Source organism: Phyllobates terribilis, unplaced genomic scaffold, assembly GCF_046119375.1.
Source record: "Phyllobates terribilis strain yellow unplaced genomic scaffold, ASM4611937v1 Scaffold_200__1_contigs__length_3551848, whole genome shotgun sequence".
NCBI classification, from domain to species: Eukaryota; Metazoa; Chordata; class Amphibia; order Anura; family Dendrobatidae; genus Phyllobates; species Phyllobates terribilis.
The window spans coordinates 2,478,119-2,503,259 of NW_027362960.1; the positions used below are offsets into that span (position 1 = coordinate 2,478,119).

Genomic DNA, 25,141 nt, shown 5'->3' on the forward strand with positions numbered 1-25,141 from the left:
ACGGCTCTGCTCCGTACGCCTCGTACACGCGCGGCTCCGCTCCGTACACGCGCGGCTCCGCTCCGTACGCCTCGTACACGCACGGCTCTGCTCCGTACGCCTCGTACACGCACGGCTCTGCTCCGTACGCCTCGTACACGCACGGCTCTGCTCCGTACGCCTCGTACACGCACGGCTCTGCTCCGTACGCCTCGTACACGCACGGCTCCGCTCCATACACCTCGTACACGCACGGCTCTGCTCCGTAAGCCTCGTACACGAGCGGCTCCGCTCCGTACGCCTGGTACACGCGCGGCTCCGCTCCGTACACCTCGTACACGCGCGGCTCCGCTCCGTACACCTCGTACACGCGTGGCTCCGCTCCGTACACCTCGTACACACGCGGCTCCGCTCCGTACAACTCGTATACGCGCGGCTCCGCTCCGTACACATCGTACACGCCCGGCTCCGCTCCGTACACCTCGTACACACGCGGCTCCGCTCCGTACACCTCGTACACACGCGGCTCAGCTCCGTACACCTCGTACACATACGGCTCCGCTTCGTACACACGCGGCTCCGCACCGTACACCTCGTACACATGCGGCTCCGCTTCGTACACACGCAGCTCCGCTCCGTACACCTCGTACACATGCGGCTCCGCTCCGTACACATCATACACACGCGGCTCCGCTCTGTACACCTCGTACACACGCGGCTCCGCTCCGTACACCTCGTACACACGCGGCTCCGCTTCGTACACACGCGGCTCCGCTCCGTACACCTCGTACACATGCGGCTCCGCTCCGTAGACAACGTACACACGCGGCTCCGCTCCGTACACCTCACACACACGCGGCTCCGCTTCGTATACCTCGTACACACGGGGCTCCGCTTCATACACATGCGGCTCCGCTCCGTACACCTCGAACACATGCGGTTCCGCTCCGTAGACATCGTACACACGCGGCTCGGCTCCGTACACCTCGTACACGCGCGGCTCCGCACACCTTGTACACGCACGGCTCCGCTCTGTACGCCTCGTACACGCGCAGCTCCGCTCCGTACGCCTCGTACACGCGCGGCTCCGCTCCGTACGCCTGGTACACGCCCGGCTCCGCTCCGTACGCCTGGTACACGCGCGGCTCCGCTCCGTACGGCTGGTACACGCGCGGCTCCGCTCCGTACGCCTCGTACACACAGCTCTGCTCCGTACACCTCGTACACGCGCGGCTCCGCTCCGTACGCCTCGTAACACGCGGCTTCGCTCCGTACGCTTCGTACACGCGCGGCTCCGCTCCGTTAGCCTCGTACACGCGCGGCTCCGCTCCATACGCCTGGTACATACCCGGCTCCACTCCGTACGCCTGGTACACACGCGGCTCCGCTCCGTACACCTCGTACACATGCGGCTCCGCTCCGTACACCTTGTACACACGCGACTCCGCTTCGTACACACGCGGCTCCGTTCCGTACGCCTCGTACACGCGCTGCTCCGCCCCGTACGCCTCGTACACGCGCGGCTTTGCTCCGTACGCCTCGTACACGCGCGGCTCCGCTCCGTTCGCCTCGTACACGCGCACCTCCGATCCGTACGCCTGGTACACGCCCGGATCCGCTCCGTACGCCTGGTACACGCGCGGCTCCGCTCCGTACGACTGGTACACGCGCGGCTCCGCTCCGTACACCTCGTACACACGCGGCTCCGCTTCGTACACACGCGGCTCCGCTCCGTACACCTCGTACACATACGGCTCCGCTCCGTACACACGCGGTTCCGCTCCGTACACCTCGTACACACGCTGCTCTGCTTCGTACACACGCGGCTCCGCTCCTTACAGCTCGTACACACGCGGCTCCGCTCCGTACACCTCGAACACATGCGGTTCCGCTCCGTAGACATCGTACACACGCGGCTCGGCTCCGTACACCTCGTACACGCGCGGCTCCGCACACCTTGTACACGCACGGCTCCGCTCTGTACGCCTCGTACACGCGCAGCTCCGCTCCGTACGCCTCGTACACGCGCGGCTCCGCTCCGTACGCCTGGTACACGCCCGGCTCCGCTCCGTACGCCTGGTACACGCGCGGCTCCGCTCCGTACGGCTGGTACACGCGCGGCTCCGCTCCGTACGCCTCGTACACACAGCTCTGCTCCGTACACCTCGTACACGCGCGGCTCCGCTCCGTACGCCTCGTAACACGCGGCTTCGCTCCGTACGCTTCGTACACGCGCGGCTCCGCTCCGTTAGCCTCGTACACGCGCGGCTCCGCTCCATACGCCTGGTACATACCCGGCTCCACTCCGTACGCCTGGTACACACGCGGCTCCGCTCCGTACACCTCGTACACATGCGGCTCCGCTCCGTACACCTTGTACACACGCGACTCCGCTTCGTACACACGCGGCTCCGTTCCGTACGCCTCGTACACGCGCTGCTCCGCCCCGTACGCCTCGTACACGCGCGGCTTCGCTCCGTACGCCTCGTACACGCGCGGCTCCGCTCCGTTCGCCTCGTACACGCGCACCTCCGATCCGTACGCCTGGTACACGCCCGGATCCGCTCCGTACGCCTGGTACACGCGCGGCTCCGCTCCGTACGACTGGTACACGCGCGGCTCCGCTCCGTACACCTCGTACACACGCGGCTCCGCTTCGTACACACGCGGCTCCGCTCCGTACACCTCGTACACATACGGCTCCGCTCCGTACACACGCGGTTCCGCTCCGTACACCTCGTACACACGCTGCTCTGCTTCGTACACACGCGGCTCCGCACCGGTACACCTCGTACACATGCGGCTCCGCTCCGTACACATCGTACACACGCGGCTCCGCTCTGTACACCTCGTACACACGCGGCTCCGCTCCGTACACCTCGTACACACGCGGCTCCTCTCCGTATACCTCGTACACACGGGGCTCCGCTTCGTACACATGCGGCTCCGCTCCGTACATCTCGAACACATGCGGTTCCGCTCCGTAGACATCGTACACACGCGGCTCGGCTCCGTACACCTCGTACACGCGCGGCTCCGCACACCTTGTACACGCGCGGCTCCGCTCTGTACGCCTCGTACACGCGCAGCTCCGCTCCGTACGCCTCGTACACGCGCGGCTCCGCTCCGTACGCCTGGTACACGCCCGGCTCCGCTCCGTACGCCTGGTACACGCGCGGCTCCGCTCCGTACGGCTGGTACACGCGCGGCTCCGCTCCGTACGCCTCGTACACACAGCTCTGCTCCGTACACCTCGTACACGCGCGGCTCCGTTCCGTACGCCTCGTACACGCGCTGCTCCGCTCCGTACACCTTGTAACGCGCGGCTTCGCTCCGTACGCTTCGTACACGCGCGGCTCCGCTCCGTTAGCCTCGTACACGCGCGGCTCCGCTCCATACGCCTGGTACACGCCCGGATCCGCTCCGTACGCCTGGTACACGCGCGGCTCCGCTCCGTACGACTGGTACACACGCGGCTCTGCTCCGTACACTTCGTACACATGCGGCTCCGCTCCGTACACATCGTACACATGCGGCTCCGCTCCGTACACCTCGTACACACGCGGCTCCGCTCCGTACACCTTGTACACATGCGGCTCCGCTCCGTACACCTCGTACACACGCGGCTCCGCTCCGTACACCTCGTACAAACGCGGTTCCGCACCGTATACCTCGTACACATGCGGCTCCGCTCCGTATACCTCGTACACATGCGGCTCCGCTCCGTTGAGATCGTACACACGCGGCTCCACTCCGTACGCCTCGTACACGCGCGGCTCCGCTGCGTACGACTCGTACACGCGCGGCTCCGCTCCGTAAGCCTCGTACACGCGCGGCTCCTCTCCGTACGCCTGGTACACGCCCGGCTCCGCTCCGTACGCCTGGTACACGCGCGGCTCCGCTCCGTATGCCTGGTACACGCGCGGCTCCGCTCCGTACACCTCGTACACGCGCGGCTCCGCTCCGTACACCTCGTACACGCACGGCTCCGCTCCGTACACCTCGTACACGCGCGGCTCCGCTCCGTTCACATCGTACACGCCCGGCTCCGCTCCGTACACCTCGTACACACGCGGCTCCATTCCGTACACCTCGTACACACGCAGCACCGCTTCGTACACACGCGGCTCCGCTCCGTACACCTCGTACACATGCGGTTCCACTCCGTAGACATCGTACACACGCGGTTCGGCTCCGTACACCTCGTACACGCGCGGCTCCGCACACCTTGTACACGCGCGGCTCCGCTCCATACGCCTCGTACACGCGCGGCTCCACTCCGTACGCCTGGTACACGCGCAGCTCCGCTCCGCTCCATACGCCTGGTACACGCGCAGCTCCGCTCCGTACGGCTGGTACACGCGCGCCTCCGCTCCGTACGCCTCGTACACACAGCTATGCTCTGTACACCTCGTACACGCGCGGCTCCGCTCCGTACGCCTCGTACACGCGCTGCTCCGCTCCGTACGCCTCGTACACGCGCGGCTTCGCTCCGTACGCTTCGTACACGCGCGGCTCCGCTCCGTACGCCTCGTACACACGGCTCGGCTCCGTACGCCTCGTACACGCACGACTCGGCTCCGTACGCCTCGTACACGCACGGCTCTGCTCCGTACGCCTCGTACACGCGCGGCTCTGCTCCGTACGCCTCGTACACGCGCGGCTCTGCTCCGTACGCCTCGTACACGCGCGGCTCCGCTCCGTACGCCTCGTACACGCACGGCTCTGCTCCGTACACCTCGTACACACGGGGCTCCGCTTCGTACACATGCGGTTCCGCTCCGTACACCTCGCACACACGCGGCTCCGCACACCTTGTACACGCGCGGCTCCGCTCCGTACGCCTCGTACACGCGCGGCTCCGCTCCGTACGCCTGGTACACGCCCGGCTCCGCTCCGTACGGCTGGTACACACGCGGCTCCGCTCCGTACGCCTCGTACACACAGCTCTGCTCCGTACACGCGCGGCTCCGCTCCGTACGCCTCGTACACGTGCTGCTCCGCTCCGTACGCCTCGTACACACGCGGCTCCGCTCCGTACACCTCGTACACATGCGGCTCCGCTCCGTAGACATCGTACAGACGCGGCTCCGCTCCGTACACCTCGTACACACGCGGCTCCGCTCCGTACACCTTGTACACACGCGGCTTCGCTCCGTATACCTCGTACACACGGGGCTCCGCTTCGTACACATGCGGCTCTGCTCCGTACACCTCGCACACATGCGGTTCCGCTCCGTAGACATCGTACACACGCGGCTCGGCTCCGTACACCTCGTACACGCGCGGCTCCGCACACCTTGTACACGCACGGCTCCGCTCTGTACGCCTCGTACACGCGCAGCTCCGCTCCGTACGCCTCGTACACGCGCGGCTCCGCTCCGTACGCCTGGTACACGCCCGGCTCCGCTCCGTACGCCTGGTACACGCGCGGCTCCGCTCCGTACGGCTGGTACACGCGCGGCTCCGCTCCGTACGCCTCGTACACACAGCTCTGCTCCGTACACCTCGTACATGCGCGGCTCCGCTCCGTACGCCTCGTACACGTGCTGCTCCGCACGCCTCGTACACGCGCGGCTCCGCTCCGTACGCCTCGTACACGTGCTGCTCCGCTCCGTACGCCTCGTACACGCGCGGCTTCACTCCGTACGCTTCGTACACGCCCGGCTCCGCTCCGTACGCCTGGTACACGCCCGGCTCCGCTCCGTACGCCTGGTACACGCGCGGCTCCGCTCCGTACGACTGGTACGCGCGCGGCTCCGCTCCGTACGCCTCGTACACACGGCTCCGCTCCGTACGCCTCGTACACGCACGACTCGGCTCCGTACGCCTCGTACACGCACGGCTCTGCTCCGTACGCCTCGTACACGCGCGGCTCCGCTCCGTACGCCTCGTACACGCGCGGCTCCGCTCCGTACGCCTCGTACACGCACGGCTCTACTCCGTACACCTCGTACACACGGGGCTCCGCTTCGTACACATGCGGTTCCGCTCCGTACACCTCGCACACACGCGGCTCCGCACACCTTGTACACGCGCGGCTCCGCTCCGTACGCCTCGTACACGCGCAGCTCCGCTCCGTACGCCTCGTACACGCGCGGCTCCGCTCCGTACGCCTGGTACACGCCCGGCTCCGCTCCGTACGGCTGGTACACACGCGGCTCCGCTCCGTACGCCTCGTACACACAGCTCTGCTCCGTACACGCGCGGCTCCGCTCCGTACGCCTCGTACACGTGCTGCTCCGTACGCCTCATACACACGCGGCTCCGCTCCGTACACCTCGTACACATGCGGCTCCGCTCCGTAGACATCGTACACACGCGGCTCCGCTCCGTACACCTCGCACACACGCGGCTCCGCTCCGTACACCTTGTACACACGCGGCTTCGCTCCGTATACCTCGTACACACGGGGCTCCGCTTCGTACACATGCGGCTCTGCTCCGTACACCTCGCACACATGCGGTTCCGCTCCGTAGACATCGTACACACGCGGCTCGGCTCCGTACACCTCGTACACGCGCGGCTCCGCACACCTTGTACACGCACGGCTCCGCTCTGTACGCCTCGTACACGCGCAGCTCCGCTCCGTACGCCTCGTACACGCGCGGCTCCGCTCCGTAAGCCTGGTACACGCCCGGCTCCGCTCCGTACGCCTGGTACACGCGCGGCTCCGCTCCGTACGGCTGGTACACGCGCGGCTCCGCTCCGTACGCCTCGTACACACAGCTCTGCTCCGTACACCTCGTACACGCGCGGCTCCGCTCCGTACGCCTCGTACACGTGCTGCTCCGCTCCGTACGCCTCGTACACGCGCGGCTCCGCTCCGTACGCCTCGTACACGTGCTGCTCCGCTCCGTACGCCTCGTACACGCGCGGCTTCACTCCGTACGCTTCGTACACGCCCGGCTCCGCTCCGTACGCCTGGTACACGCCCGGCTCCGCTCCGTACGCCTGGTACACGCGCGGCTCCGCTCCGTACGACTGGTACGCGCGCGGCTCCGCTCCGTACGCCTCGTACACACGGCTCCGCTCCGTACGCCTCGTACACGCACGACTCGGCTCCGTACGCCTCGTACACGCACGGCTCTGCTCCGTACGCCTCGTACACGCGCGGCTCCGCTCCGTACGCCTCGTACACGCGCGGCTCCGCTCCGTACGCCTCGTACACGCACGGCTCTGCTCCGTACACCTCGTACACACGGGGCTCCGCTTCGTACACATGCGGCTCCCCTCCGTACACCTCGCACACATGCGGTTCCGCTCCGTACATCTCGCACACACGCGTGGCTCCGCTCCGTACGCCTCGTACACGCGCAGCTCCGCTCCGTACGCCTCGTACACGCGCGGCTCCGCTCCGTACGCCTGGTACACGCCCGGCTCCGCTACGTACGTCTGGTACACGCCCGGCTCCGCTCCGTATGCCTGGTACACGCGCGGCTCCGCTCCGTACGCCTCGTACACACAGCTCTGCTCCATACACCTCGTACACGCGTGGCTTCGCTCCGTACGCCTCGTACACGCGCGGCTCCGCTCCGTTCGCCTCGTACACGCGCGGCTCCGCTCCGTACGCCTGGTACACGCCCGTCTCCGCTCCGTACGCCTGGTACACGGGCGGCTCCGCTCCGTACGCCTCGTACACACAGCTCTGCTCCATACACCTCGTACACGCGCGGCTCCGCTCCGTACGCCTCGTACACGCGCTGCTCCGCTCCGTACGCCTCGTATACGCGCGGCTCCGCTCCGTTCGCCTCGTACACGCGCGGCTCCGCTCCGTACGCCTGGTACACGCCCGGCTCCGCTCCGTACGCCTGGTACACGCGCAGCTCCGCTCCGTACGACTGGTACGCGCCCGGCTCCGCTCCGTACACCTCGTACACATGCGGCTCCGCTCCGTACACCTCGTACACGCCCGGCTCCGCTCCGTACACCTCGTACACATGCGGCTCCGCTCCGTACACCTTGTACACACGCGGCTCCGCTTCGTACACACGAGGCTCCGCTCCGTACACCTCGTACACACGCGGCTCCGCTCCGTACACATCGTACACACGCGGCTCCGCTCCGTACACCTCGTACACGCGCGGCTCCGCTCCGTACACCTCGTACACATGCGGCTCCGCTCCGTACACCTTGTACACACGCGGCTCCGCTTCGTACACACGCTTTTCCGCTCCGTACACCTCGTACACATGAGGCTCCGCTCCGTACACATCGTACACACGCGGCTCCGGTCCGTACACCTCGTACACACGCGGCTCCGCTCCGTACACCTCGTACACACGCGGCTCCGCTCCGTATACCTCGTACACACGCGGCTCCGCTCCGTACACCTCGTACACACGCGACTCCGCTCCGTACACCTCGTACACACGCGGCTCCGCTTCGTACACACGCGGCTCCGCTCCGTACACCTCGTACACATGCGGCTCCGCTCCGTAGACATCTTACACACGCGGCTCCGCTCCGTACACCTCGCACACACGCGGCTCCGCTCCGTACACCTTGTACACACGCGGCTCCGCTCCGTATACCTCGTACACACGGGGCTCCGCTTCGTACACATGCGGCTCCGCTCCGTACACCTCGCACACATGCGGTTCCGCTCTGTAGACATCGTACACACGCGGCTCCGCTCCGCACACCTCGCACACACGCGGCTCCGCACACCTTGTACATGCGCAGCTTCGCTCCGTACGCCTCGTACACGCGCGGCTCCGCTCCGTACGCCTGGTACATGCCCGGCTCCGCTCCGTACGCCTCGTACACGCGCGGCTCCGCTCCGTACGCCTCGTACACGCGCGGCTCCGCTCCGTACCCCTCGTACATGCGCGGCTCCGCTCCGTACACATGCGGCTCCGCTCCGTACACCTCGTACACGCGCGGCTCCGCTCCGTACACCTCGTACACGCGCGGCTCCGCTCCGTACACCTCGTACACGCGCGGCTCCGCACACCTCGTACACGCGCGGCTCCGCTCCGTACACCTCGTACACGCGCGGCTCCGCTCCGTACACCTCGTACACGCGCGGCTCCGCTCCGTACACTTCGTACACGCCCGGCTCCGCTCCGTACACATCGTACACACGCGGCTCCGCTCCGTACACCTCGTACACACGGCTCCGCTCCGTACACCTCGTACACAAGCGGCTCCGCTCCGTACACCTTGTACACACGCGGCTCCGCTCCGTACACCTCGTACACACGCGGCTCCGCTCTGTACACATGCGGCTCCGCTCCGTACACCTCGTACACACGCGGCTCCGCTCTGTACACCTCGTACACACGCGGCTCCGCTCCGTACACCTCGTACACACGCGGCTCCGCTCCGTACACCTCGTACACACGAGGCTCCGCTTCGTACACACGCGGCTCTGCTCCGTACACCTCGTACACATGCGGCTCCGCTCCGTAGACATCGTACACACGCGGCTCCGCTCCGTACACCTCGTACACGCGCGGCTCCACTCCGTACACCTCGTACACATGCGGCTCCGCTCCGTACACCTCGTACACGCGCGGCTCCGCTCCGTACACCTCGTACACGCGTGGCTCCGCTCCGTACACCTCTTACACACGCGACTCCGCTCCGTACACCTTGTACACGCGCGGCTCCGCTCCGTACACCTCGTACACACGGCTCTGCTCCGTACACCTCGTACACACGCGGCTCTGCTCCGTACACCTCGTACACACGCGGCTCTGCTACATCCACACTGTAAACCCCTCCTGACCCCACACATAAACTTCAGCTCATCCAGCACCATGACAACCAGCACAGCAGAGTCCTGCATCCACTGAGGCCCCTGATCATGTGACCCCTGACTCCTCCCCTCCTGTGACCTCATCACAGCTCCTGTGCGCACAGAGCAGCCATATATGTGGTGGCGGCTCTGCAGGTGGAGGTATGTGGAGACCCCATTACTGGGCGCGGGGGGTATTAACCCCTTCAGCACGGAGACTCTTTTGGGGTCTTGTGTTGCCTCTTTATAAGAATCATAAGGTTTCTATGGAGACAGGAAGGGAGGAAACGTATTGTTCTCATAGTACAGGACCCCTTTACTGGCCCCACAGTGTAATGCCCCCATTATGCCCCTTATGCAGGATGTATGAAGCCCACACAGTGTAATGCCCCTTATGCAGGATGTATGATGCCCCCACACAGTGTAATGCCCCCATTATGCCCCTTATGCAGGATGTTTGATGCCCCCACACAGTGTAATGCCCCCATTATGCCCCTTCTGCAGGATGTATGATGCCCCCCACACAGTGTAATGCCCCCATTATGCCCCTTATGCAGGATGTATGATGCCCCCACACAGTGTAATGCCCCTTATGCAGGATGTATGATGCCCCCATTATGCCCCTTATGCAGTATGTATGATGCCCCCACAGTGTAATGCCCCCATTATGCCCCTTATGCAGTATGTATGATGCCCCACACAGTATTATGCCCCTTATACAGGATGTATGATGCCCCCACACAGTGTAATGCCCCCATTATGCCACTTATGCAGGATGTATGATGTCCCCACACAGTGTAATGCCCCCATTATGCCACTTATGCAGGATGTATGATGTCCCCACACAGTGTAATGCCCCCATTATGCCCCTTATGCAGGATGTATGATGCCCCCACACAGTGTAATGCCCTCATTATACCCCTTATGTAGTATATATGATGCTCCCCACACAATGTAATGCCCCTTATGCAGGATGTATGATGCCCCTTATGCAGGATGTATGATGCCCCCACAGTGTAATACCCCATTATACCCCTTATGCAGGATGTATGATGCCCCACACAGTGTAATGCCCCCATTATGTCCCTTATACAGGATGTATGATGCCCCACACAGTGTAATGCCCCCATTATGCCCCTTATGCAGGATGTATGATGCCCCCACACAGTGTAATGCCCCCATTATGCCCCTTATGCAGGATGTATGATGCCCCCACACAGTGTAATGCTCCCATTATGCCCCTTATGGAGGATGTATAATGCCCCCATTATGCCCCTTATGCAGTACGTATGATGCCCCCCACACAGTGTAATGCCCCCATTATGCCCCTTATGCAGGATGTATGATGCCCCACACAGTGTAATGTCCCTATTATGCCCCTTATGCAGGATGTATGATGCCCCCACACAGTATAATGCCCCCATTATGCTCCTTATGCAGGATGTATGATGCCCCCACACAGTGTAAGGCCCCCATTATGTCCCTTATGCAGTATGTATGATGCCCCCACACAGTATAATGTTCCCCCAGTATCGCCTGAGGTCCTGCACTTGGAATAATCCCTCTGGAATTGGTTTTCCTTTTACCTGCTCCCCTACATGTATACCCTCGAGCATGTATACAGGCATGTAGGGGAGCAGGCCTTACTAGATATCGAGGCTTTGTACAGTAATATTCCGCATGAGGATGGTATCAGAGGAGTAAGACATTTCTTGAAATCGAGATCAATAGAGTGTAGCAGACATAATGACTTCATGGAGGATCTTCTAAAATTCACTCTTACTCATAACGTCTTTCTTTTTGACAGGAAGTACTTCCACCAGCTCAGGGGTACTGCGATGGGGAGCCCCTGTGCCCTCTCGTATGCTAACCTTTTCCTATGCTGGTGGGAGGAATCCACAATATTCAGGGATGATCATAAGTGGTGGCACCCATATATTGGGGTATGGTACAAATATATTGACTACATTTTAATCATCTGGTCAGAGACGAGTGAACAATCTTTTGAATTTGTCAGGGAACTCAACATCAATAGAGTGGGCCTTAGATTTACATCAGAGTTTAATTATAACCAGTTGACTTTCCTGGATGTACTAATCTAGATAGAATGGGATGGGACCCTAGGAACACTCAACTACCATAAACCTACTAGCACTAATAAACTATTGAAGTGGAATAGCCACCACCCCATCCCCATAAAAAGAGGAATACCCAAGGGTCAATTTTTATGGTTGAGAAGGTACTGCCATAATGTCACAGATTTTAATATACAGGCAATAGACCTGAACACCAGATTAAGGGATTATAGGGTACTCCTGGTACATTTTGGATTCCGCATCATCGTTTGCAGATAAATGGGAGAGACAGACACTCCTCCATACCTAATCAAGAGACCAAGAAAAAGATGGGATAACACAAGTAAGAAAAACTTATGACAATCAGAGTGACCTGGGATATACTTGTGGCCGACCCGGACCTGAGGGTGCTGTGTGATCTACTCCCACAATAACTTTCAGAAAGGGTTTGTCAATTAGGGACCGTTTAGTGCATAGTTTCTACAAAAAACCTGCACCCAAGGGGACTTGGCTAGATAGAAGAATCTGTGGTTTCTTTAGATGTGGAGAATGTTGTACATGTAATTGGATGAGACCATGTAAATCTTTCTCGAGTTCCTCCACGAATAAAAACTTTTTTCAGAGGGGTTATTCCAACTGTAAAACCTCAGGACTTGTATATATGGCCACATGCACCTGCCCCCTAGATTATGTAGGCAACATGTAAGCAAATAAGAAGAAAGGATAGCACTCACCGGTCCATAAAACGTACTCCTTTATTGTATCACTTTAAAAGCAACATGCGGGCTAGACAGCTGTACACTATTCCTGGACCAATTTTCTTCCCCGTACAAAGGTGCCGGTTCTTGTTTTCTTTTTTGTGTTTGGACAGATTATGCAGGCAAGACTAAGAGGGAGTCTAGGAGAAGTGTGGGGGGGGCATTTGGGCGAAATACGCCATGGTCAGGACACCCGATTAGCGAGACACATGAATAGTGTACATCGAGGTGAAACCAGAGACATCTCCTTTTGTATCATTGAGGTGGTTAAACCCAATGTGAGAGGAGGTGATCACAATAGATGTATCCTCCAAAAAGGAAAGTGAGTGGATTTCCATACTGGATTCACGAGCCCCTAAGGGACTGAATGAGCTAATTTCCTATGCTTGTTTTGTGTGAATACAGCCCCATTCTGGATTACATTTTTGGATTTTATACTCTACCCATTGCTACTCAGTTCCCAGTGATTGGGGTTCACATATTATTGCACTTCATCGAGATATCTGAGCTTCTATATCAGAATTATTTCTTATCAGTTATATCCTACATATACTATTTAGTAACTAACAAGTCTGGTGATCCTTGTGTATCTCTATGCAATAGGGGACAAATTTGATCATTTCGGAATATACTGTGGGCCACCATCCCATATTTTATGTAGTGATAAAGTAGATCTACATGCCTATTGCATGATGGGAGGATGTTCAATACTTGTTTTTAGTCTCCCATAATGCTGATCTCAGAGCTAGGATTTTTCTATGTTGGTGGTATACAATCCAATATCATATGCGTGGAACACATGCTTCCGGACATGCGCATTCGCAGATAGGAGACTGTGATGCACTCCGGCATGGAACGCACATGTCCGGGCACATTTGAGATTCTTCCGGCCTGTTGTTTTGTGTTGAATTATGGGGAATACTTGAGAATTTATTTTTGTTCCATCTGTCATTAGTCGATCCCACTGATACATCAGATAAGTCCTCAGAGAATTATAATTAGAGGAACCCATGGACGCATTGGGATTTGTGAAGCTGACCTCCACTCTCCTCTATTTCCTTTGCTCTTGGTAGCTCTTGGTTTGTTTCATTTCCATGTGTAAATTGAATTTGACTCGTTGTCTTTGATATCTCTTTGAAACTTAGTTTTTTTGATGTCTGAGATAGCATCCTCCAGACTTTGTAAATTCTTTTGCATATTTTGTTTGAGTTTTGTATCCAAAAAGGCTTCTACACCAGATCTGGGCAACGTGCGGCCCGCGGGCCACATCTGGCCCTCTGGCTGTTCCAGTCCGGCCCGCGGACCGAGACAGCCGAAGGGCTGATAACAGTGGCCCACGGGCCGCACTGCACCGCACGCCGTCACTGCCCGCCTGCACACCGTCACCGCTGTCTCAATCCGTGGTCTCAATCCGCGGTGAATGCATTGGTGGAGGAGGGGCCGCCACTTCCCTCTTCCACCAATCAGCGCTAGAAACAGCTGACACAATGGCATCAGCCTGCACACTGTGGAGAGTCAGTGCATCAGAGACAGGAGCGTAGGGAAACGGGGAGTGAAGTCAGTATATGCTGGACACAGGGGGGGCTTTAATGCTGGACACAGGGACGGCTTTGCTTTGATGCTGGACACAGGGGGGCTTTAATGCTGGACACAAGAGATGCTTTAATGCTGGACACAGGGGGGGCTCTCATGCTGGACACGGGGGCTCTCATGCTGTACATAGTGGGGCTCTCATGCTGGACATAGTGGGGGGCTCTCATGCTGGACACAGGGAGGGCTGTCATGCTGGACACAGGGGGGTCTCATGCTGGACACAGGGGGGGCTCTCATGCTGGACACAGGGGGCTCTCATGCTGGACACTAGGGAGGGTTGTCATGCTGGACACAGGAGGGGCTCTCATGCTGGACACAGGGGGGGCTCTCATGCTGGACACAGGGGGGGCTCTCATGCTGGACACAGGGGGGGCTCTCATGCTGGACACTAGGGAGGGCTGTCAGGCTGGACACAGGGGGGGCTCTCATGCTGGACATGGGGGGCTCTCATGCTGGACATGGGGGGCTTTAATGCTGGACACTGGGGGGCTTTAATGCTGGACACTGGGGGGCTTTAATGCTGGACACTGGGGGGCTTTAATGCTGGACACTGGGGGGCTGTCATGCTGGACACTTGGAAGGGCTGTCATGCTGGACATGAGGAGGCTCTCGAGCTCTCATACTGGACATGGGGGGCTGTGTGGAGCTCATGGTGGACACAGGAGAGCTGTGTGGTGCTCATGCTGGACACGGGAGGACTGTGTGTGGCTCATACTGGACATGGGGGGGGCTGTGTGGGGCTCATGCTGGACATGGGGGGGCTGTGTGGGGCTCATGCTGGACTTGGGGGCTGTGTGGGGCTCATGCTGGACATGGGGGGCTGTGTGGGGCTCATGCTGGACATGGGGGGGCTGTGTGGGGCTCATGCTGGACATGGGGGGCTTTGTGGGGCTCATGCTGGACATGGGGAGGCTGTGTGGGGCTCATGCTCATGTTAATATTAATATTGAGCAGAATTAATTTCAGCCTATTGGTTCGGCCCTCCCCAACAGTCACGGTCTCTCATGTGGCCCCTCGGGAAAATTAATTGCCCACCCCTGTTCTACACTCTGCGGAAAACTTTCCCTAGTTTTTTTTCAAGAAACAAATATCAAACGCAATGTGACTTGATTATCCTTTATAAATTTATCTTTATTAAGTTTTGAACAGGAAATACAAATACAAACACCAGGTACTAGTTGTGCAACAAGTAGTAGGTCAAACATGACCCCATAACAATAACCAGTATTTCCAAAACATTTGAAAACAAAATGAAAGAAGTTAACACAATCCAAAGTAGAGTCGCTGGTAGAACATTGGTTCAATGTCTTTTAGGATATACCAGCGTGGTGACTCAGACTTAAATATTAAGTCATTACATATTCATGTGGTTTAACAAATAAGGGTTATAAAAGAAAAAATGAGTAGTTAAAACCAAAAACACAAATACACACAAAGACAAAGGGAAGTGGGGGAAGGTATGTATGGGTAAAAGGGTTAGGGTAACGTCAGAGAGGCTCCTGAAGTATAGACTTAGCTTTCCCCTATGAGGTCAAGGTAATCAGCGGAAGATTTAAACTCCAGTAGAACCATGTTTTATAAAATTTATCATGGAAGTTATTGATCGTGGAGGTGAGCTCCTCCGTTAACATAATCTCATTTATTTTGGAGAACCATAGTGAGATTGTCGGATAGTGTTACTTTTCCATAGAGAGGGAATACATGCTCTAGCAGACGTGATCAAGAGTCTCAGTATCAAATTTTTATATGTTTTTAAAGGGATGTTGCTGTGATGGAGAAGGACGAAAGCTGGGTCATGTCTTGCTCCATCCACGTCACGTTACAACACAAACTGTCCAGGAGTTTGCGGAACCTCATCAGGAGCATGCCCAGGCGTTGTAGGGAGGTCATACAGGCACGTGGAGGCCACACACAATACTGAGTCTCATTTTTGACTTGTTTTAAGGACATTACATCAAAGTTGGATCTGTTATGAACTGCTACAAACACTAAGGAAAAGAAAGGAAAACTGTCCCTACAATAGGACTAAGCTGATTCCCTACGATGCAGCGGGGGACCTGTTCCTTGTGAACAGGCCCGCCTAAGTCCTCGGCTAGTCTGAACGCAGACCTATAGATATAAGGGAGGTGTCCCTACAAGAACTAAGGACTGGGATATAGTTGGACACCTCCTAGCAGAAATTGTAGCAGAGCAAAGACAAACAAAAGTACAAGTGGTCAAAGACCAAGCAAACTACAGAGTAAGGTACAAAGCACCTGGCTAGCTTAAGAGTAAATGTAACACTGAAGTCCAGCAAGGCCAGGAGGGTGGAGCTGGATTATATAGGCAAAAAGTCATGTGACCAGCAAAATAGAAAAAAGTAACAGGAGGGTTCTAACAGTACCCCCTCTTCTATGAGGATCCTCCGGATCCTCCAGGCCCAGGTCTATCAGGAAACCTCCTGTGAAACGCTCCGACAAGTCTAGGAGCAGAGACATCATCCGCCCTTACCCAGGAGTTATCCTCGGGACCGAAACCTTTCCAAGTGACGAGATACTGCAATCTCCCTCTATGCCATCTAGAATTAAGAATGCGAGAAATTTCATATTCACCGTCTGCCTCCACCGGAGGAACAGAAACAGTGGCGTCCCTATCAGAAACATCAGCTTTTTTCAATAAGGAAACATGAAACACCGGATTAATCTTCCAGGAGGTAGGAACCTCCAACCTAACAGCAGATTGGTTAACTACCTGAAGCACCTTAAACGGACCTACAAACTTCGGGCCCAATTTCTTAGAAGGAATCCTCAACCGCAGATTCCTAGAGGACAACCAAACCATGTCACCAACAGTAAACAAAACCTCTTGACGTTTCCTGTCAAAGTACCTCTTGGATTTTTTGTTAGCCTCTTGAAGGTTACGACGTACAGTACAGACCAAAAGTTTGGACACACCTTCTCATTTAAAGATTTTTCTGTATTTTCATGACTATGAAAATTGTACATTCACACTGAAGGCATCAAAACTATGAATTAACACATGTGGAATTATATACTTAACAAAAAAGTGTGAAACAACTGAAAATATGTCTTATATTCTAGGTTCTTCAAAGTAGCCACCTTTTGCTTTGATGACTGCTTTGCACACTCTTGGCATTCTCTTGATGAGCTTCAAGAGGTAGTCACCGGAAATGGTTTTCACTTCACAGGTGTGCCCTGTCAGGTTTAATAAGTGGGATTTCTTGCCTTATAAATGGGGTTGGGACCATCAGTTGTGTTGTGCAGAAGTCTGGTGGATACACAGCTGATAGTCCTACTGAATAGACTGTTAGAATTTGTATTATGGCAAGAAAAAAGCAGCTAAGTAAAGAAAAATGAGTGGCCATCATTACTTTAATAAATTAAGGTCAATCAGTATTAAAAATTGGGCAAACTTTGAAAATGTCCCAAAGTGCAGTTGCAAAAACCATCAAGCGCTACAAAGAAACTGGCTCCCATGAGGACCGCCCCAGGAAAGGAAGACCAAGAGTCACCTCTGCTTCTGAGGCTAAGTTTATCTGAGTCATCGGCCTCAGAAATCGCAGGTTAACAGCAGCTCATATTAGAGACCAGGTCAATGCCACACAGAGTTCTAGCAGCAGACACATCTCTTCAACAACTATTAAGAGGAGACTTTGTGCAGCTTACCTTCATGGTAAAATAGCTGCTAGGAAACCACTGCTAAGGACAGGCAACAAGCAGAAGAGACTTGTTTGGGCTAAAGAACACAAGGAATGGACATTAGACCAGTGGAAATCTGTGCTTTGGTCTGATGAGTCCAAATTTGAGATCTTTGGTTCCAACCACCGTGTCTTTGTGCGACACAGAAAAGGTGAACGGATGGACTCTACATGCCTGGTTCCCACCGTGAAGCATGGAGGAGGAGGTGTGATGGTGTGGGGGTGCATTGCTGGTGACACTGTTGGGTATTTATTCAAAATTGAAGGCGTACTGAACCAGCATGGCTACCACAGCATCTTGTGGTGGTTTGGGGTGAGCTGGACCGCAGAGTGAAGGCAAAAGGGCCAACAAGTGCTAAGCATCTCTGGGAACTCCTTCAAGATTGTTGGATGACCATTTCTGGTGACTACCTCTTGAAGCTCATCAAGAGAATGCCAAGAGTGTGCAAAGCAGTCATCAAAGCAAAAGGTGGCTACTTTGAAGAACCTAGAATATAAGACATATTTTCAGTTGTTTCACACTTTTTTGTTAAGTATATAATTCCACATGTGTTAATTCATAGTTTTTGATGCCTTCAGTGTGAATGTACAATTTTCATAGTCATGAAAATACAGAAAAATCTTTAAATGAGAAGGTGTATCCAAACTTTTGGTCTGTACTGTACATCAGTCCAAACTCTCTCCAAATCACCGGAAAAATTCTCCTCCTCCGGCACAGCCGATACCGATTTGGAGAATGACCCAAACGACGGATGTCTCCCAGTACAACAAAAAAAAGGAGAACACCCAGCAGAAGAGAATGTATGGTTGTTAAGAGCAAATTCAGCCAGTGGCAGAAACTCAGACCACCCCTCTTGATTGTCAGCCACAAAACAACGCAAAAGTTATGGGCCCCAATATATAGAAAGGATATAAATGAGCTTGAAAAGGTACAAAGGAGGGCAACAAAATTAATAAAGGGAATGGAGGGACTGCAATACCCAGAGAGGTTGGCAAAACTAGGACTATTCAGCCTGGAAAAGAGAAGGTTGAGGGGGGACATAATAAATGTGTACAAATATGTTAGGGGACAGTATAGAGATCTTGCCCGGGATTTTTTCAAAATGAGGGATATTACGGTAACAAGAGGGCATTCACTAAGACTGGAAGAGAAAAGGTTTCAGCACCAGCATAGGAAGGGGTTCTTTACGGTAAGAGCTGTGAGAATATGGAATTCACTGAGTGAGGAGACGGTAATGTCGGATTCACTAAACCAGTTCAAGTGGGGACTGGATGCATTTCTAGATACCAGGCAGATTTCAGCATATACTTAAAAATAAAATAGGTTGATACAGGGATTTATTCTGGCTGCTGGTTTCAGAGTCAGGAGGGAATTTTTCCTCAGGTGAAGATTGGCTAAATCATTTGGGGTTTTTGCCCTCCTCTGGATCAACTTTAGCAATTACAGAACTAACAGGTCGAACTTGATGGACGCAAGTCTTTATTCGGCTTTACTAACTATGTAACTATATGTAACTGTTCAACATCCTGGTTCTTTCTTTCTGTCTGTCCATTAGACTCAGGATGATAACCAGATGAAAATGACAAATGTACTCCCAACCTGTCACAAAAGGCATGCCAAAAACGAGCCACGAACTGAGGTCCCCTATCGGAAACAATGTCGGTAGGAACGCCATGGAGCCTGACAATTTCTTTCACAAAAGCCTTAGCGAGTGTCTTGGCGCAGGGCAGTTTGATGAAGGGAACCAAGTGACACATCTTGCTAAAACGGTCCACGACCACCCACATAACAGTGAAACCCTCAGAGGCAGGAAGGTCAGTAATAAAATCCATAGCAAGATGCGTCCAAGGTGCACTAGGAACCTCCAGAGGGCAAAGCAACCCCGCAGCAGGAGCATGTGAAGACTTAGATCTAGCACACACAGTACATTGACACACCCACTTAATGACTTCCTTCTGCCACCCAGGCCACCAAAAACTGCGACCTACAAGTCTCTTAGTCTCCGAAATTCCTGGATGACCTGCCAACCGAGACTCGTGACACTCCACAAACAAATCTCTCCTAAAGTTCTTAGGCACAAACAACCTCCCATGGGGAGTGTTAGATGGGGCATCCTCCTGGGCTTTCAGAATCCCATCTTCCAAAACGGAGTCCAATGATGCTATCACAACACCTTCCTGTAAAATGCTCTCCTCCTCCTCGGTACCAACCATGGGAGAAAAACTGCGAGATAAAGCATCAGCTTTTACATTCTTGGTACCCGGGATGTAAGTAACAGAAAAATTAAACCGCAAAAAAAAAGTGCCCACCTAGCTTGACGGGCATTCAAGCGCTTGGCAGCATCAAGATAGATCAGATTCTTATGATCAGTAAAAACCTGAATGGGAAATTTAGCTCCTTCCAAGAGATGACGCCAATGTTCAAATGCGAGTTTAATCGCCAGCAATTCCCGATTACCGACATCTTAATTAAGTTCGGTCTCAGAAAATTTTTTTGAAAAAAAAAGCAAAGGGATGTACTCCATCCTTGTTTTCCTGAGACAAAACAGCACCGACCCCCACCGAAGAAGCATCATCCTCGACCAAGAAAGGCTTGGTCTCATCAGGCTGCATAAGGATGGGGGCAGAACTGAACCTCTCCTTGAGATACACAAAAGCTTCAATGGCCTCAGTAGTCCACTGGACAGTATTCGCACCTTTCCTGGTGAGATCGGTCAGCGGCTTAACAATTATAGAAAAATTCTTAATGAATTTTCTGTAATAATTGGCAAAACCCAAAAATCTCTGTATTGGTTTTAAACCAATAGGCCTAGGCCATTCCTGCACCGCCTGAATCTTCACCGGGTCCATCTCAAAGCCCTCGCTGGAGATAATGTAGCCCAAAAAACTAATTCTCTGCACAGCGAACTCACATTTCTCCAGCTTAGCAAAAAGTGAATTGTCGCTTAACAACTGCAATACCTCACGTACGCTTAAGAGTAAATGTAACACTGTAGTCCAGCAAGGCCAGGAGGGCGGAGCTGGATTATATAGGCGAAAAGTCATGTGACCAGCAAAAATAGAAAAAAGTAACAGGAGGGTTCTAACAGGATCAGCCTGTAGTGTGTTTTTCCACTTTAATTTTGGGGGTGACTCAAAATCCAGGCCTCCATTGGTTAATAAATTTGATTTCCTTTGATAATTTTTGTGTGATTTTGTAGTCAGCACATTCAACTTTGTACAGAACAAAGTATTCAATGAGAATATTTCATTGATTCAGATCTAGGATGTGTTATTCCAGTGTTCCCTTTATTTTTTTGAGCAGTGCATTTAATAGAATGTATAGAGAGTAAACTAAAATATGTGGGATGCACGTCAGAGTCGCAAAAAAAATGTATTAGAAGACATTTATCTGACGCAATCAATCCCACAACATTAAACGTTTGTGGTTTCAAGACGCTTCACCATGACATATGATTCAAGCCGTGTTAGTTTCCTTGATACCGTGGTGATCAAGGATACACAGGGCCACCTAACAACTGACCTCTATTCTAAGCCCACCGATCGCAATGGCCTATTACACTTTTCTAGCAATCATCCAAGGTCGATGAAGAAATCTATACCTACATCACGATTTCAGAGGGTCAAACGGATTGTGTCCAGTGAAACTATCCACAATCAGAGGTTACAAGAAATGTCGACCAAATTCACTGAACGAGGCTATCCACCTAGCTTCTTGCATCCCCAGGCGTCGAATTCCAGAACTGATCGTCCAAACACTAAGGACAGAATCCCTTTCATTCACACGTTACACTCCTTCGCCTACATCTTACATAAAACCATTAGGAAACACAGGAACATCTTACAAACCGGCTATCCCACGATCCCTGCGTTCCAACAACCCTTCCTACCGTGTTTTAAGAGAGCAACCAATATTAGAGACTCCCTAGTACGTGCCGATTTGGGCGCAGTGCACCAAGGTCCTAAACAATGGTTTTTGCAGAATCCCAAAATGGGCACATTCCCATCTCTCCAATGTCGTCAATGCAACAATGTCCTCAGGGGTAGCATTGTTCATCACCCACAAACTGGCAAAATATGCAACATCAAAAGGTACTTTACATGTGACAGTTCATATGTGGTATATCTTATTAAATGTCCATTCGGCCGAATCTATGTGGGGGAGACGGCACAGCCCATAAGGGATAGGATTTCAAAGCACAAGTCCACAATTTGGTGCAAAAACCTAATGTTACCCATTCCCCAACAGTTTTTCATGGCAGGACATAGTATTTCTCAATTCAAGTACCAGGTATTGGAACAAGTTTTGACACCACGTCGGGGGAGCGACTGAGTGAGCCTTCTCAAACGTACAGAAGCCTACTGGATTCATGAATTACAGTCCTCAGAGCCGAAAGGCCTTAATAGGGACTATGACCTACTGGCTTTTTATATAAGTTTTTTTTATGTTTGGAGTTTGGTTCTCATTGAACAATTGGTATAGAGAAACTTGTCACCCAGGGATCTTATGTGACCCTATGTTGAAATGTATTTGACATTTGGAAATGTGGTCTTCAATTTGAATAGGTCAATAATATACATTATTGATCTCCATATCCTACTCCTATATTGTCTCCTTTATTGCAGATTATTCCTCTCTGGCACACTCTTGTCCCCCCTCCTGGATCCTTCTCCACTCCAACAAAGGCTCTGGCTCATGCCCATTGGGTCTTATGCTCTATACTGGTGGAACGCACGTTCTCTCTCCCTGGCACTCAAACTTCCGGCTCACTGGAACGCATTTACACCAGCCTGCGGATTGCACAGCTTCCTGGGAGCAGCGCGTCACTTCAGGTGATGTCACACGTGCACTTCCGGAGTTCACACTACACAACACTGCGGGATTGGCGGTGATTGGTCAGCCGATACCATCCTGCCCCTGACAACTCTCACAGCACGAGGAACTAGCGGTGGACACTGCGTTCCTCTAACCCACTACATGCAGTACCACCTTATAACCAGGAACTAGGGGTCACAGGTATGCTACGTCCAGCTCTATTTGGTCTATCTCTGCCTCCACAGTCCCTCTCAGCTGTTAACTCTGAGTCTGCCACTCTCTGCTCTTTTCTGCAGACCCAAGCAGCCAGTGTCACCATATCTCCACACTTTTGAATTCCTACCTTTGAATACCATCCAGCAGTCTAGTAGGTGTCACCTCTCTTCAATTTGTATATATATTTGCTCTATACTATGATGTTGTATCCGCATTAATGGGGTTTGACGAAATATTATACACTGTTTAAGAGGGGTTTGGGAGAAATTGTTAACATTTTCTCAATATTTCCCTGACAGTGTGTCTATGAGAAACGTATTCAGCTGCAGACTCCAAGGAAGAAACTGCTTGTTGTCTGTGTCCTAAAATATATAGGTTTTATTACTAGATGTAAAGAAGAAAACGAAATACTGTCAAATAATAAATCTCCTTATATGTTTCCTCTCATTATCTCCAATAGATGTATTATTACACAGGATTTTTATGATGTTCCATCAACTTATCTTTTTCTCCTTCCGGTCTCTACAATATCGGATCCTCCTCAGTGGAGATCTTCTATATAAGAAAATTTTTCTGATTTACCCATCAAAGATGGAAATGGACAGAGACAAGATGGCAGAGAGGATATTACACCTCACCCTAGAGATCCTCTTCCGGCTTACTGGAGAGGTGAGAGATTCTGATGACGTCACATTACATCATTCTTATCTATGGGAATAACAGATGGACAGAACTGGAGAGGTGAGGACTCTGGAAATGTCTGGAGTGAGATTTATTAATGTGTCTCTCCATAACCAGAGATTAATCACAGGACCTCCACCTCACCCCCTGATACATGAGGACATCAATGACCAGAAGATCCTAGAACTCGCCTACAAGATGATTGAGCTGCTGACTGGAGAGGTGACACTGCTGGGAATGCTGGGACATTATACAGTAACGCTATGAAGGGATCGGGGGGATGACTGTATCATTGTGTGTGTCAGGTTCCTATAAGGTGTCAGGATGTCGCTGTCTATTTCTCCATGGAGGAGTGGGAGTATTTAGAAGGACACAAAGATCTGTACAGGGACTTCATGATGGAGGTTCCCCAGCCCCTCACATCACCAGGTAATAGACAGGACTAAATACACACGGCCTATAATTATCTGTATGTAAAGAATGAATTCAGTCCCTGTATGTGTTTCCTCCAGATCTATCCAGTAAGAGGACAACACCAGAGAGATGTCCCCGTCCTCTTCTTCCACAGGACTGTAAACAAGAAGATCCCAATGTCCCTCAGGATCATCAGGTAGATGGAGAGAAGGTGTCATGAGATCTCCCCTATGATGTGTAGACGGCTGTGAAGGTCTTGTGCTCAGTCTTGTTTTATCCACCAGTATTATATGGTTTATACTTGTGTAATGAGAACGGTGGAGATGGCAGGATTAGAGCTGATCATAGATGTGACTTCTCCATCTGTCTTTGACTTTTATAATATTTATTTGTTTAAGGGTGAAGATCTGACCCGTATTAATACTACAGAGACATATGTGAGGGGTGATGAGCGGTGTAAAGAGGAGATTCCTACATATGACTACCCAGGTGAGTAGTAACCACTAAATGCAGAGAAGTTACAGATTCTTCTCAGTCACCGGGTGTGACTGCTTTATCGGTGGTGTAGTCCGGCCGAATCACAATCTTGTGGTCACCATTTTGCTGCTAGATCACAACATTCTCCTCCGTCCGAAAATGTTCAGAATACTTTGGGAAATTGTGAAAGCCCTTTTCTATAGAACTTACAACCTGGAGGATCCATCTCCCCCTGGGATTAGATGATGCTGACCGTTACCTGCCCATGTCTATGTCTGTAAACTACAAAGCTAAATGACAGCGTGCGTAGAATGTGCAGATGATCAGACCCCATTTTTCAAATCTGACGTGTGTCACTTTATGTGGTGAAAACTTTGAAATTTTTCACAAAGGATAATAAGAAACAAATGGACCTTACAAATTATTTTCCAACTTCTTTTGAATTTGACAATACCCTATATACGGTTGTACACTACTGTCTGGGCACATGGCAGGTTAAGAAGGGAAGGAGCGCCATTTAGCTATTAGGAATGCAGATTTTGCTGGAATAGTTCCCAGACACAATGTATTGGGGGCGCTGTTCATGGTCACCTGGAAGCTCAAAAGATGGCCACCACGAAGAGGCTTGCCTTATCTACCCCGTTTACATATTTCACAAATTACTTTGCTCATCACCCTTTAACCCCTCTACAT

The 25,141-nt window shown here is 53.4% G+C and overlaps 1 pseudogene; it reads left to right on the plus strand.

Annotated features, from left to right (window-relative positions):
* The window catches only part of LOC141213641 (uncharacterized), a 72,490-nt pseudogene that overhangs the window by 43,070 nt on the left and 4,279 nt on the right, over nucleotides 1-25,141 (plus strand).